This window comes from Natator depressus, chromosome 7 (assembly GCF_965152275.1).
Source record: "Natator depressus isolate rNatDep1 chromosome 7, rNatDep2.hap1, whole genome shotgun sequence".
Lineage (NCBI taxonomy): Eukaryota > Metazoa > Chordata > Testudines > Cheloniidae > Natator > Natator depressus.
The window spans coordinates 117808577-117823790 of record NC_134240.1 but is presented as its reverse complement, the minus strand read 5'-3'; the positions used below and the strand labels follow the sequence as shown (position 1 = coordinate 117823790).

Genomic DNA, 15214 nt, shown 5'->3' with positions numbered 1-15214 from the left:
GCTGATAAGGCAGAAGCAACATCACAGTGTCTTTGTCCCTTGTTTACACAGTTTGGTAGATGAGTCTCACAAAGTCAAACCCAAAATTCTATCCCAGGCTAACAAACAGACCTATATACTAATACAGAGCACCTGGGCTCTGTTCCTAGCCTTGCCACTGTCCTGCTGTGTAACCTTGGGCAAGGCATCCCACCTTTGTTTCTCCTCTTACCATTTGTTGTCTCTGTTTCATTTGTGAGCTTTTTGGGGGAAGAATTGTCTCTAACAATGCGTTTGTACCGCACCTAGCACAGTGGGGCCCCAGTTGTGATTTCCAGATGCTACCGAAATACTAACCGTAATAATCATTTGCCTAATGGTGCTGTGTTCTATATCTGTACTAGAAGGAGTTTCTCTCTCTCTCTAACTTGACTTCTTGTTTCCCACAGCCAATAGGAAAATCCTGCATGTAGCCCCTGCAATTTGAGTAAGGGGCCCAATTTCCTAAATCAAACAATCTCCTCTCCTCCCCACCTTGAAAGAGCAGAGTCCCATGATTTAGCTTGAAGGATAGCAGCAGAATGAGCTCCGCCAGCACTAAAGAGGGACAGCAGTGAATAAAGGCCTTTTGTAGAAGGGAGAGGCACCAGGATCACAACTTAAGAAAAAAAAAAAAAAGCCTAAACAGAAATAAACATCAGGCTGGAGCCTGGCTTGATTTCATGGGGACTGGCTTTTTGGGAGGCTGTGGTCTGGTCAGAGAGGATGATCTCTTAGTTTTTTATCCTGTTGACTCTGTCCCAGAATAGAATAAGTATCATCCAGTGAAACTGTAGGCAAATCACTTCTCCTTCCGACGGTGGCCTAATTCTCCTCTTCTATCCATGTGGGGAATGGTTCTTTGGTTGTGCAGTCATTTATACCACTGAGTGGAAAACGCCACTCGATCAGAAGAGTGGCATGTCACACTCACTTTGCACTGGTGTCAATGAATACACAAGGTGCAGAGCAGGAGAGAATCAGTCCCTGGGTTTTACACCAGTGTAGCTCCCTTGATTTCACAGGCATCACTCATGATCTTCACCACTGTCTGGGAGAAGAGAGGGTGTGTTCTCAGCTTGCAGAATTCACTGGGGCAGGACATTGGGGGGAAACACTACATCTGGACTTCAAATGGTTGCATCCTTCTACAACCCAGGACATTTATAATCAGGCAGGCTAACATAGGGGGAATCTGGTGTTAGCTGATTGTCACGGGGACCTGAAGAAATATTCTTTTCCATATACAGCATTGCACAACTGATTTGCTGCATTACGAGATGGGTCTCATCATCGTCTAATGCATCTGGCATTGGCCATTACTGGGGGCAAGGTAGTGATGTTGATGGCCCAACTGTCTTGATCTCACATGGCAAATCCCATGCTCCTGTGATGCCAGTGAGGAGAGACGCAGACCTTGGTAGCATCCAAACGTTCTTTCTGTCTCTGCTCAGCTGGTCAATCCATCGAGCGATGTCTCTCGTGCCTGAGGGGCCTTCACTGAGCTACTGCTCTGGTACAGTACCTATGTGTTTCGTCTACTGCTCTTAATAGCTTCACGCTTCTGCAAGATCTCTTCGTCTGGGATGTGTTGGCCAGGTTGGTAGCTGGGCCGCAGGCTGATCCGGTATTCAGCTGTAGTGAAGGGAGAGAAGAGCAGATATTCCATCATGTTCCCTCCATCCCTGAGCAGTCTTAAAGTGGCACTACTTTCCCGAAAGCCTACATGTATTTTATCTTTGCAGCAAGTTGGGCTCACCAGACAAGCTCCCTCGTAGTCAGCGTCTATTCTGTACCTTTCAAATGAGAGCACCCCGAGGAGTTTGAAACACTGAAGGGCCTGCAAGCCCCATGAAAAGAAATGCTGGTTTCACATGTTGGTTTTGTGAAATGCTTTGTGCAGCAGTGGGTGGCGCACGAGATCGCTGTTGGATGGAAGCTGGTATAACAACGGATGGACATGGAAAGCAGCGTCACTGTCAGCTGGTGTGCAAAAGGAGCTTAATGTGCCCACCATGGCGGCAGGAGGGGGTCAGATAAGCTTGAGGGGCTGCTTTATCTTGAACCCTCCAGTTGATGACTTTTCCTTATTTACCTTCCCCTCAGCTAAGCTCACTCCTTCCTAGCCTAGCGTACAAGCTAGCCTTGTCTTGCTGGATCCAGATTCTGAACTCCCGCTGGTGTACATCTGGAATACTTCAGTGGGGAGAATTTTTGCAGGGCTAACTCCATTGATGCCCTGCAGGGAGTTACCTGTTACCCTGGCGTGTGTGAGTCATAAACTGGAATGGCATATCATTAGCTTTAGAACTTCCCTGGGCAGAGGATGGGCCAAATTCTGCTTTGTTATGTGGGTGTAAATGTGGAGTCAGTCCAGTGGATTTACACCTGTATAACTGAGATCAGAATCTGACCTTGTGTGCATACACATGCTGAGGTCCTAACTTGGAAGGGAGAGCCCCCCACTATGAAAAAACCAGCACCACTTTGTGCAGCTTCAGGATATTCCTTACTGGTTTCCTATCCGTATTTCCCATCTGAGCTCTGAGGAGATCAGACATGGGGGGGGGGGGCGGTTCCCTGGGATCCTGATGTGTGCATATATCTAACACATACTGAGGATAGTCCAGAAATAGCTGATTTCCATATTAGCTTCCAGCAGCAGCAATCAAGGAAGAGAAGGGAGCTTCTGTAGGGATTAATGACCAGTAGGGAGAGGATGATGGAGCACGACACAGAAAAGGACAGTTAAGTTTTAGGCTAGTCATTAATTTGCACCTAATGCCTTCCACCTCAATCTTGATTACTTATATACACTTGAAAGATGTTTGTGGCACTGTGTTGTTTCACATTATCCATCCCCGCATGGACCCGACGTTCAAAGCGAATCATTCCCCATTCCCGTCCGCCAGTGGATCTGTGCTGTTTAATTCATAACTGGAACACCTCCTGCCGCTTATATCTTTGCAAGATCATGAAAAGTAGCCCCTTTGTAAATCGCAAATGCCTTTGTCACATCTATTTTAAAATATGCACCATAAATTTTATGAAGCGTGTAAATATATATATTGGCTTTCTCACATAGGCAAATCAGTCTTATTCTGTTCTGAACCAGGCTTTATGAGGCTGCTCGGATTACAATCTATGCTGAATTCAGCAATCGGTGCTATATTTAAGTCTTATCTTTTAATTTTTTTATAGAGACAGGAACGTGTGTGTGTGTGTGTGTGTGTGTACACACTCACACATAAAAGTCAGTGCTTTCAGCTATTATTCATAAGGCTAGAAGTTCAATGGACTATGCCAATCTAGCATGTCTGGGCTGCTTGACAGCCCATTTCATATTAAATATGGTACATTTAAAAATGTCATCATTTTATACAACTGAGGATCTGCTTGATTAATGTGTTTTCCATGGAGTTTTTAAATACTTGAATTGGTTGAGAAAAGTCCACTAACACTTAATGGGGCATGACAATGCCCTTTGTGCCTCAGCATGTCTCTGATGTGGAATGGCATCTGATCTGGGACACATAAAGGGGTATATTCTTAACGTTACAGGGGAATCAAATGAAAATGAAGTAGTTGAACAGATTCCCTTCACACTACTGTAAATGCAGTGTTTTCTTTTCAGGTCAGCAAACATTATGAGAACCTTGTTATCTCTCTTGTCTCCAACGAAACATGTGCCTTTCTCCCAACCACTGAGAAACGGTTTTTCCTCACTGATCTTTTTTTAAAAAAATCTGAAAACCTTTGAGCAACAATTTTTTTTGTGGTTGAGGGATGGAGGAAGGCAAGAGGGAGCAGATTTAGAAGATTGTGACTTAAAAGGACAGGAATTAATCAGAGTTCATGAGCAAGCCATAGCTAGTCAAAAAAGCATCACTGTTCTTTCTAGGTGAATTAATGTCTTCCATATAATTCAACTGCCTTGGTTTTTTCAAAGGGATTTTTTTGGAACTCATGCCTTGCTATGACTAATAATCTACGTAGCATCTTTTCTGCCAAGAGCATTGAGAAAGGCAATGCAGGGTGAAATAATGTAATTAAAGACTCAGGCTGGGATATTCTAAAGCACTTTGGTCTTAACCTAACTCAGCTCTCACGGATGTCTATGTGTGGGTGGGCAAGGTGGGTGAGGTAATATATTGTATTGGACCAACTTCTGCTTTGACAGTTGTTTTGGGTTTCTTGCATGATTTCCAGGTAGGTTTCCTGGTCATTTCTTGTTTGAGATGGTCCCTTCTGGAATACTTGGAGTACCAAGACTATAATAGGGTTCAAAAAGAACTAGATAAATTCATGGAAGACAGGTCCATCAATGGCTATTAGCCAGGTGTCCCTAGCCTGTGTTTGCCAGAAGCTGGGAATGGGCGACAGGGGATGGATCACTTGACGATTACCTGTTCTGTTCATTCCCTCTGGGGCACCTGACATTGACCACTGTTAGAAGACAGGATACTAGGCTAGATTGATCTTTGGTCTGATCCAGTGTGGCCATTCTTATGTTCTTATCTGAGGTGCAGTAAGTGGTTCCTCAGTTTTTTTTCCTGAAGTCCTTCTGCAGAGTTGTTCTTCAGCATATTTGGAGTTGTATGTAGTAGTCAGAGGGCTATAGATGGTGAAGCATCTGGGGATGATGTTTTGTTTCTTGAATTTGCTTTGGAAGTCGGTGTTGCTGTTAAGTTTTGATTCCTTTTTCTTCATGTTATGGAGTTTCCATTTCAGATGGCAAAATTTGATATCTTCCATTGTTGTATGAAGTGTTGTAGCTATCTTGGTCCCAGGATATTAAAGAGACAAGGTGGGTGAGGTAATATCTTTTATTGGATTAAAGTTATTACCTCACCCACCTTGTCTCTCTCATATCCCGGGACCTATATGGCCAGAACAATACTCCATACAATGGATGTCCGTTGGAGTTTTACCGCTGACTTCAGTGGGAGCAGAATTTGGCTTTTGAAATTCTTGAAAATCCAGAGGGCACTAGATCCTATGCTGCTTGAGGTTAAGTCAAAGGGAACATTGCCATTCACTGGTGCAGGATTGGGACAAATAAGGGGGAGGGAAATTGCAATATTGGCAAGGCAGAGAGGTGTTTTCAAATGTAGTTTTAAATGGGGAGTGCTCACCTGAAGGGAGTGGAGTAGAGATGCAAGGTTTGTGGAGTCAGCTAGACCGTGTCCAAGCAGGGACAGAAATGGACCATGTAGTCTAGTATCTAGGAGAACTGAATTCTCAGCCCTGCTTTCCTGCTCACAGCACGGGGATGGGATGGGAATGCGGAAGAAGCAAACCACTCCTCTGTCCTGCCACCCACGTTACGATGGGCTCAGGTGAGACTTCCCTCAGGTTGGAGGTATGGTGGCCGCGGTACGTGTTTCTGGACTGGGAGTGCCATAGCAGGCAGAGTTGCAGGAGGCAGATCCTTATGGCGCATGCTGAGAGGCTAGGGTTACATGTTGAGGTTCTGGAGTTTGTGTGATAGAAACCCCTGGCCCCAACTTGCATTTCTGAGCCTGTGGTGTCCCACCAAGCTTAGGTCCCCTTCTGAACCTGTTTCTAGTTCCACTCATCGTTCTACAGCACAGAGCCTTCGCAGGAGGAGGAATAGAAGCAGGTGTGTGGAGAGTGCACCTTGCCTTCAACCCAAAGGGGGAGTTGGTCCCCAACAAATTGCATGTTAGCAGTGGTGCCAGAGTGACAGCCCTGGAGGAGGCTGGAAATCATTCACTTGTGCATAGTGCAAGCAGCAGCCATGCAGAGCTCCAATCCTGATCTGCATGGGTCACATTTAGGAGGAGCGGACATAATGGCATCTCCAGCTCCGTTTGTTCCTTGACCTCCAGCTGAGGATGCTGAGAAGGGACTAGTCAATGCCTCTTTGGTGTGGGCCACCATCCACTGGAAATTGGAAGGAGGCTATCAACTTGCTTCAGGCAGGTCAACAGATCGGTTACAACTTATGGTCCCGTGGACCTGGGCTGTATTCATTCTTGTATCCTAGACTGAGTGACTGTGTAGCTCCATTACCAGTTCCTGAGCCATCCAGTTCTTCGGCCTATCACCTCTTTATTGTTTCTAAAGGTCAGAGTTTCAAAAGAGCCGAGCACCCAACAGGTCCCTATAGACTGCTCTGGCAGTTACAGTGTAACCGGAACTCACTACCCATTAAGGCCCCTTTACATGGCCAGAGTGGTTTTAGTGTAATGTGAATCAGGCTCAACATCTCCCATTGCATCTCATTCATGGCTGGGCTTTCCACAATGCTCTCAATGTGCAGAGGTTGTGGGTTTTTGTTTTTAAAACCCAGCTGCCTATCTTGGTTTCAAAATGCGGCAGAGCCCCCATATATGCTCCTTAACATTCAGAGCACGAGCCGAGATTTCTTCCACCCCAACATGGGTTTGAAATGCGTTACTGCTGAGTATTTTGTTCCTTTATAAAATACAAATCTCCAAGGGGCTGGTTCTTTTATCTCCTCCCTTATCAATTAAAGTTATTTCAGACCACACTATTCTCATTAGATTCAGAGAATCAATATCTCGATCTATCATAAACAGTTTAAGATTAATACAGGGGAGGCGAACTTTCTTCGTTCTGACTTTACCCTGCAATCTGATTTAGCTTGGATATTATTTCCCAATGGAGAAGGAAGTTGTTTACCTTGGAAATATCATAAGTGATGGAATATTGAGAATCGATCAATCATTGCCATGGTGTGCTTGCATGGACACATCATGGAGATGCAGGGATTACAAAATGCAACATTCAGATGGAGTTGGTTTGAGAAGCGTTTTGTTTGAGCCCCAGCAGCTAATAAAGGAGAGTCCAGCCATCTCAATTGCACTCATCAGAAGGTGGGTGGAAGGGGTATCCTGCTTTTTGTCTTTAAAATATGATATTACAATCGGAGAAGTTGGTTTGTAAAAATGGCACCTTCTTACTGATTGTGTTCTCAGTGACTGGTGTAACTTAGATGCAGCTCCTTTGACTCCTGGAGAATTACTTTGACTGTACCTTGTTGTCTCTGGGAGCAGAACTTGGCTGAATATGTCTTCTGGATTTGTTTGCTTACATTGATGACTAATATAAATCTATGAGAGATTTAAATTTATTTGGCCTTTAATGGAACTGCTCATGTTAAGGGCTTTAGGATTAGATCTTAAATTTGTACCCTTTAAGTCTCTGATGCAGTTGCAGACTTAGTGTGCCGGCTTGCCATGAAGGCCTTTCACCTGTGTCGCAAACAGCTGGTCAGAAAATGTCACCCCTCCTCCCACCAATGGAAAATCTCAACTTTTGTTGACAACCTTTTTTTTGGTCCAAAACCTGAAAAATGCTCATTATTTTGATTAAATTTTTCAGTTTTAAGATGTTTAGTTTATAAAAAAAAAAAAGAAAGAAAAAAAAAGGGAAAATTGAGGGAAAAGGGGAAAATTGAGGGAAAAAAGGAGATTTTCATTTGGTCCAAAACCTGACTTTCTGTTGGGGAGGCGTCACCTTATTACACGAGTGTGGAGAGTCTGAATACAGGGATGCATTTGGTCACAGGAGGTGAAAGTTTTGATGGATCACTTTTGGACCAGGCCTAGTTACCAACGTGATTAAGGTGCAACTGGCTCGCGTAACCAAATGCAAAATGAGAAGACAAAGCAAGCTGTAAAACGTCTCTTTCCACCTACCGCAATCCTGGAGCCCCTTCACATCACCCGCACCCCACAAGCAGAAACCAGTCAAGCCCAAGCAGGAGATATGCTGTGATTAGCTGTAAAAATGAGATGACAGCCACTGTGATCCTCTTAAGCTTTGATGGTGCTATGCAAACACCTAATAATATATAAGCAAATGCAGGGACCTCACTGAACTTACACTGGGGAAATGAATGGTCTGTCTCTGCTTGGGTTATAATGGGTGGGGAAGAGGATGCAAGGACAATTCACTTCCTTGTGGGGCAATCACAATCTGGGGCATCGGAGCTGCTGTCCCATGTTAGTGCCAGCAGCAGGACAAGTCCCCAAGAAAGCTGGTCTGTCAGCCAGAATTCCTCCTTACTGTCGCCCACCACGGTTTCTTTCCTATCCGAGAGCTCGGTGTTTCCTAGAGATGAAGCTGTTTGATTTTCTTTTCTCTTCCAAGGGTGAAGGTGTCTGGGGCAAAGCTTTTTTAGCTGAATTTGCATTTGAAACTGCTCTTGGCAAAGTGTTCTATGGGAAGCCTCCTTTCCTCTGGACAGCTCTAACTCCACATCCCAAGGTCTGAAACAGCCTGAATTTCTTGTCCCTTTAGGCATGCTGCAAAGTTCGTCTTGGAGTGAGCCTTGGCAAAGGGCTGAGGCAGATGAGTGCAGGGTGGGTTTGGTGGTGGAGTACGTGGAGGGGAGTGACTCAGCTGTAATGTCCGTGTGACAAATGCGGAGTGGTAAGATGGTAAGCACTTCTTCCTGCCACTTTGCTGGATTTGTACTCTGCATCTCCTGTGTGTTTGTGTCTCTAAATGTGTGTCAAGGGCACCTGGAGCTGTGAATGGGAGCCGTTGCGGTGGAGTTTGTGTGAAATTGAATCTGAAATACATAACCTTTCCTCCTGGTAGTCACGCTGAGACTGAGTGTTTTGATGTCCATGCATCAAATCCACTCTCCTAGGAGGTGGGCTCAGGAGGAAGCCAATGGCAGTTTTGCCTGAGCAAGTACTCTCGGCTCCGGGCATAACTGCTTGATGGAGGTTCCTCGGCAGCATCGTGAATGGGCCTCTATTGGTGTCAGGACATTAGACTAGAGGGAGCCTGCCCTTTTATGGCGATTCTCCCACAGGTCGCTCTTTCTGTCTGTAATTCCACACTCCTGAGGAAGGTAGGAGGCCTGATTCTTCATTGCCCTGCTCCTTGGGCAGTCATTTATGCCACAGCACAGTGAGTGTGAAATGCTACCCAGCCATTTTGTATCCACCTTGCAGGGGCATACATAAATAGACAGGGAGTGGGATAAATGGGGAATCAGTCAATTTGTGGTTTTCCAAAGCTCGTCTCGCTGGCTTTTTGTTGGCCCAATGAGGGGTATTGCCTATTTATTGCCTGTTGCTTCTGTCTCAACACCAGCACGGTACATCTTACAGGCAGACCATAAACCTGGACCTGTGGTCACTCTTGTTGATTTCAATGGGAGTTGATGGTCTGAGCCTTTTACAGGAGGGCCTCAGTAGCTCGCAGGATCAGGCCCTCTTATTTATTGCCTGTTGCTTCTGTCTCAACTATTTATTGCCTGTTGCTTCTGTCTCAACACCAGCACGGTACATCTTACAGGCAGACCATAAACCTGGACCTGTGGTCACTCTTGTTGATTTCAATGGGAGTTGATGGTCTGAGCCTTTTACAGGAGGGCCTCAGTAGCTCGCAGGATCAGGCCCTCTTATTAGCAAGCACGCTAGTAAAACACCAGCCCTTTCCACTGCTGCTCGTGCAGGCTTTAACGTGCCATCTTTTGGGAGGTGTCGATGGGGAGGCTGTTGATTATGCATCCTCCTGAGCAGCCCCTGTAATGGGCTGATACTCAGACCTGCATTAATGGTGGAGGACTTTGTGCCCTGTGGTTCTGGCAAGGAAGAGCTCAATGCACCAGGCAAGATGAGACAGGTTGTGGAAGACTAAGAACATAAGAATGGCCATACTAGGTCAGAGCAATGGTCTGTCTAGCCCAGTTTCCTGTCTTCTGACAGTGACTGATGCCAGGGGAGTGAACAGAACAGCACACTTTATCAAGTGATCTACTTTGTCGTCCAGTCCCAGCTTCCAGCAGTCAGAGGTTTAGGGACACCCAGAGAATGGGGTTGCATCCCTAATCATCTTGGCTAATAGCCACTGATGGACCTATCCTCCATGATCTTACCTCATTTTTTTTTAACCCAGTTATACTTTTGGCCGTCACACCATTTTCTGGCAATGAGTTCCAGGGACTGACTGTGCACCGTATGAAGATGTACTTCCGAGTGTTTGTTTTAAACCTGCTGCCTATTCATTTCACTGGGTGAATTCAAAGGAATGAATATGCAGGACTAAGAATGAACAAGTGGCCTTTGCCCACCTTTGGAAGCTTGCAGGCTGCTCTTCTGAAGTGGGGAGTAGAATAGGTTGATAAAGAGCCACTCACCCTTGAATACCTAGTTCAAATGCAGTCCTGGGTGGTAGTGAATAGAAAGTCCTGGACGTCTGACTGCTGTTTGGTGTAATGAATGGAAGGAGTTGGTGGGTCTTAGTGCGGTGGATGGGTGTCAGCATCACAAAAAATAATCACACAGACACACGGGTGTGAGTGTCGTCAGTAGCTGGAGCATTGACGGTCAGGACTCTTGGTTTATATTCTTGGCTCTGCCACTGACTGCCTGAGCTCTTGTAGCTCAGCCTAATCTATCTGTGCCTCATTAACCCTTCTCCAAAATCACCATTTGGGGTGATGGGTTTTCATTCATTCATGCTTGTGAAGCACTTTGAGATCCCCTGGAAGGCATGAGATAAGTGCAATGGAAGGCAACTAGCTCTTGCGTCAACTGCCTCAGCTGAGAGACCAGGGACTGAATGATCATGGAGACTGACCTACCCTCTGTTGGGTATCAGGAATGAGGCAAAGTAGTGGACTTTCTGTGTGAGAAATCTGCAGTCCGGAGGCATATGTTGTGTCTGTTTTGCGGGTATTTAAAAAAATAAACAAACCTTCAGTCTCCAGGGTTGTAACTCGGGTAAATTTCATGAGTGACAGCTACTGGTAGAAATGACCTCAATAAATAAATACAAAACAGAGAAAAAAACCAACAGATTTTAAACTCTCAAGTAAAGGTTAAATTCACCAGCCTCAATGCAAATCATATTCAGTTTGCAAGATGTTACCTCAGTCTGAGGTTCCTCTGTGGACTTCATTGGAAAAAGGACATCCAGGCAAATTGGTGCTGTTCCGCAAGATGGCCACTAATAAATGAATTCATATGCCAGTCATGTGCACTGGAAATTAGAACAGGAAAGAAGAGACTTGACAGACTGAAATCTTCATTGTGTTTAATTAAGTCCTCCTGCGGGACACAAGCTTCTGCTGAAAATTCAAAGCACACCCTGATCTCTCTTGTGATGTAGTATTTAAGCTGGAATAGTGCTGAAAGGTCACAAATAGATTGGGCCTCATTGTGCTAGGGGCTGTACAAACATAACAAATGATTGTCCCTGCCCCAAAGAGCTCTTGCCAACCATTCCAGTAAAACCCTTTTGTTTCATGCATCCAAGTTTAATGAACAGCATTGGAAAAAACAACAACCCTGACCTCGTGGATCAGATTACAAGCCTCCCTCAGTTTTACTTAATGTATCTTTAGGAGTACAGGGAGCTGCTCTCTTAGGCCCCAGTTCAGCAAAGCACTTATGAAAATGCTTAACTTATGTGTGTGCTTAAGGCTTACTGGTTTCAGTACTAAAAGATAAGCACTTGCTTGAACGCTGTTCTGAATAACGTTGATTCTAAGAATTGGGGCCTCTATTTTCCATGGGATATTGAGGCATTACTGAGGAGAAACCTCTTCCAACATATGACCAGAATTTAATTCTAAACTGTATCCCATGCCACGTCGTGTCCCTAAGAATCATTAGTGCATGTTGATGGTCTGTGAATAGAGCACTGGTCTGCATTAGTCTTAACAATGATAGTAAACTTGGATGAATTTATAGGGTTTAGATGTGACCCCTTAGAGAGGTCCTCAAAGCATGTCACTGCAGAACTGCAGCCAAGACCTGGTGTTATGACTCTCAAATAGTTCCTCAGGAGTTCAGTAGTTTGACATGGGCTCTGGATGAGGCAATGTTCAGGTGTTTGCCTACACTCTCCACATCCACATCTCCAGCTTCCACTTGGTCATACTGTCACCAGTCCTTGCTAACCCAGCTCTCACTCGACTTAGAGTATCCCTGTGTTTTCATTTGAGGTCAGTGACTGGAGGGAGTTATTCTCAAGGAACCAGATTCTCCAAGGTCATCGGCATTTCCCACCATTTTGTTATTCTGTAGCCTGGCGTTGATATGGTGAGGTAAGGGATTTTCACAGGCAAAACTCTCTCTGGACTTCAGCCTCTTAGGTGGTGGAATGAGTCTACACAGTGGATGTCTTAGATCATGCACCTGTTTTTGTGTCTCCTTTTTATGGAAGGCATCCAGCCTCACGGATGGTGCTGCAGTCCCCTGAGACACTAAAGTGACCGTGTGGGAGTCAGTTTCAAAGTTCCTGTGCTCTTTGAATGTCAGCGTTTGTTCTAATGTGACCCAAGGTACACCAGGTGTTTAGAATGCTCAAGGATTGTACCATCCCACGATACGTGGAGTATTTGCTGGGCCTGATGGTGGTGTTTGAAGTGGAAGGTGCACGCTTGTGTCTTACTAGAATTGCCATTCAGGAACCATGTGTGATAGTATTTTCCAAGTACACGCAGGAGCCAGTTAAAACAGGCTCCGTGTTCTCAAATCTTTCTGATTGAGTGGCAATGCAAAGATCATCTGCATAAATGAATCTGCACATTGGGAAATCCTGGATGATCATTCATGTAGATATTAAACAGCAAGAGTGATAGCACTGTGACCCTTGGGGCAATCCTTTCTGTTGGATGTGCCAGTGCCTTTTCTGACCATCCATCTCAACAAAGAAATGTTGATTCTCGAGCAGGGAGGGGATAACCTGGTCCATCTTTCTATTTCTCAAAATTCTTGCCAATTTCAGTTGAAGTGCATTATGGTTCACAGTGGTGTAAGCAACCAACAGGTCAACAAACCTGTCCTTTTGCAGGTTTCAAAGCCATCTTTAAGGGGTGAAAGTGGCGGGAGAAGTTACTGCTTGTGAAATGTCCTAGTGTATTAGATTGGGATTGGTGGGCAGAGAGTATAGGGTCAAACTGAGAGAATCAGAAAGGGATAAAGTGGCTCTGGGAAGAAGGATAAAGGAGTTTGAGGCGCAAGTGGTGTTCTCGTCCATCCTCCCTGTGGAAGGAAAAGGCCTGGGTAGAGACTGTCGAATTGTGGAAGTCAATGAATGGCTACGCAGGTGGTGTGGGAGAGAAGGCTTTGGATTCTTTGACCATGGGATGGTGTTCCAAGAAGGAGGAGTGCTAGGCAGAGATGGGCTCCACCTAACGAAGAGAGGGAAGAGCATCTTCGCAAGCAGGCTGGCTAACCTAGTGAGGAAGGCTTTAAACTAGGTTCACCGGGTGAAGGAGACCAAAGCCCTGAGGTAAATGGGGAAGTGGGATACTGGGAGGAGGCACTAGCAGGAGAGCGCAAGAGGGGAGGGCTCCTGCTTCATACTGAGAAAGCCGGACGATCAGCGAGTTATCTTAAGTGCCTATACACAAATGCAAGGAGCCTGGGAAACAAGCAGGGAGAACTGGAAGTCCTGGCACAGTCAAGGAATTATGATGTGATTGGAATAATAGATACTTGGTGGGATAACTCACATGACTGGAGTACTGTCATGGATGGATATAAAGTGTTCAGGAAGGACAGGCAGGGCAGAAAAGGTGGGGGAGTTGCATTGTATGTAAGAGAGCAGTATGACTGCTTAGAGCTCCGGTATGAAACTGCAGAAAAACCTGAGTCTCTGGATTAAGTTTAGAAGTGTGAGCAACAAGGGTGATGTCATGGTGGGAGTCTGCTATAGACCACCAGACCAGGGGGATGAGGTGGACAAGGCATTCTTCCGGCAACTAACAGAAGTTACTAGATCGTAGGCCCTGGTACTCCCATGAGCAAGTGGCTGAGGCTGGGGCCGGACCTGCAGCTGCAGCTGGGGGCCTTGGTGAGGCCAGAATGGAGATGGTCAAGATGGCCACCCACAAGTCCAGAAGGAGGAAGCTGGGTGGGCAGCGAGAAGGGATTCTCTGAAACTTTGTGATCTTTTTCTGTTCCTTTGTCCATGTCACCCTGATATCTGCTGGGAGAGCAATACAGTGGGGCACAGACAATCCAAGAAGTTTTTGGAAACTGTAGGGGACAATTTCCTGGTGCAAGTGCTGGAGGAACCAACTAGGGGCAGAGCTCTTCTTGACCTGCTGCTCACAAACCAGGAAGAATCAGTAGGGGAAGCAAAAGTGGATGGGAACCTGGGAGGCAGTGACCATGAGATGGTCGAGTTCAGGATCCTGACACAAGGAAGAAAGGAGAGCAGCAGAATATGGACCCTGGACTTCAGAAAAGCAGACTTTGACTCCCTCAGGGAACTGATGGGCAGGATCCCCTGGGAGAATAACATGAGGGGGAAAGGAGTCCAGGAGAGCTGGCTGTATTTTAAAGAATCCTTATTGAGGTTACAGGGACAAACCATCCCGATGTGTAGAAAGAATAGTAAATATGGCAGGCGACCAGCTTGGCTTAACAGTAAAATCCTTGCTGATCTTAAACACAAAAAAGAAGCTTACAAGAAGTGGAAGTTTGGACAAATGACCAGGAAGGAGTATAAAAATATTTCTAAAGCATGCAGGAGTGAAATCAGGAAGGTCAAATCACACTTGGAGTTGCAGCTAGCAAGAGATGTTAAGAGCAACAAGAAGGGTTTCTTCAGGTATGTTAGCAACAAGAAGAAAGTCAAGGAAAGTGTGGGCCCCTTACTGAATGAGGGAGGCAACCTAGTGACAGAGGATGTGGAAAAAGCTAATGTACTCAATGCTTTTTTTGCCTCTGTCTTCACGAACAAGGTCAGCTCCCAGACTGCTGCACTGGGCAGCACAGCATGGGGAGAAGGTGACCAGCCCTCTGTGGAGAAAGAAGTGGTTCGGGACTATTTAGAAAAGCTGGACAAGCACAAGTCCATGGGGCCGGATGTGCTGCATCCGAGAGTGCTAAAGGAGTTGGAGGATATGATTGCAGAGCCATTGGCCATTATCTTTGAAAACTCATGGCGATCGGGGGAGGTCCCGGACAACTGGAAAAAGGCTAATGTAGTGCCCATCTTTAAAAAAGGGAAGAAGGAGGATCCGGTCCAGTCAGACTCACCTCAGTCCCTGGAAAAATCATGGAGCAGGTCCTCAAGGAATCCATTCTGAAGCACTTAGAGGAGAGGAAAGTCATCAGGAACAATCAGCATGGATTCACCAAGGGCAAATCATGCCTGACTTATCTAATTGCTTTCTATGACGAGATAACTGGCTTTGTGGATGAGGGGAAAGCAGTGGAGGTGTTAT

At 45.7% G+C, this 15214-nt stretch overlaps 1 long non-coding RNA gene across 1 annotated transcript in view; it reads right to left on the bottom strand.

The window, feature by feature from the left end:
• Positions 1-1099: 1099 nt before the first annotated feature.
• Positions 1100-15214, bottom strand: part of LOC141991182 (uncharacterized) — a 29351-nt gene continuing 15236 nt past the window's right edge. Inside the window, exons 4-5 of the long non-coding RNA XR_012640344.1 lie at positions 10900-11010; positions 1100-1653 (exon numbers count right to left, since the gene is read on the bottom strand). This is a non-coding gene — a long non-coding RNA (uncharacterized LOC141991182). The remainder of the gene's footprint in view (positions 1654-10899; positions 11011-15214) is intronic.